At 35.4% G+C, this 615-nt stretch overlaps 1 long non-coding RNA gene across 1 annotated transcript; it reads right to left on the reverse strand.

The window, feature by feature from the left end:
- On the reverse strand, positions 1-484 carry LOC107585197 (uncharacterized). Its single transcript, XR_001609218.1, has 3 exons — positions 330-484; positions 140-202; positions 1-29 (listed from the first exon to the last, which is right to left on the reverse strand). It is a non-coding gene; the product is annotated as an uncharacterized lncRNA (long non-coding RNA).
- Positions 485-615: the final 131 nt, after the last annotated feature.

Genomic DNA, 615 nt, shown 5'->3' on the forward strand with positions numbered 1-615 from the left:
CTAACATCACATTATCCAGTTTGAGATCCCTGGCAAAAGGAGAGAGCAACAGTGAAAATTATCCAGAATGCCTTTCTATGAATTCTGAGTGGAGTAATTCATAAATACAACAAAACAATGAAGAAACAGTTGTGTGTACCTGTAAATAATGCTTTTGGAATGGAGAAATTGCAGGCCACACACTATCTCAGCTGCATAGAACCTGGCAGGAGAAGTCCATTTAATACATTCACTTTGGTGCCATTTATATGCCACGTACCCATTAAATCAAGTGTTCAACTACATTTTTAAATTATAGAAACTCGTTTATATGCGTATGTGTGACATACGTGGCTCTGTACAGATCAAAACGCCCCTTTTCCTGTATATGAAACATCAAGTCTCCTCCATTCAGATACTCCATCACAAAGAATAAGTGCTCCTGTTAAAGATGAACAAATTTAAAAAAAGATTTTTATAGCTAACAATTAATAACCATTCATGCCATTCTCCATTAACATATTGTTTGTTACTGTCAGAAGAGTTGTGGTAAAGTTCTTTTTTGTTTGTTTTTTTGTGGTATAGGACCTCATGAGTCAGGTTTGTGGTTGTTTTTTCTGTAAATGTGTGTGGTGT

The sequence above is a fragment of the Sinocyclocheilus grahami genome, unplaced genomic scaffold (assembly GCF_001515645.1).
Source record: "Sinocyclocheilus grahami isolate Dianchi unplaced genomic scaffold, SAMN03320097.WGS_v1.1 scaffold67.1, whole genome shotgun sequence".
NCBI lineage: Eukaryota > Metazoa > Chordata > Actinopteri > Cypriniformes > Cyprinidae > Sinocyclocheilus > Sinocyclocheilus grahami.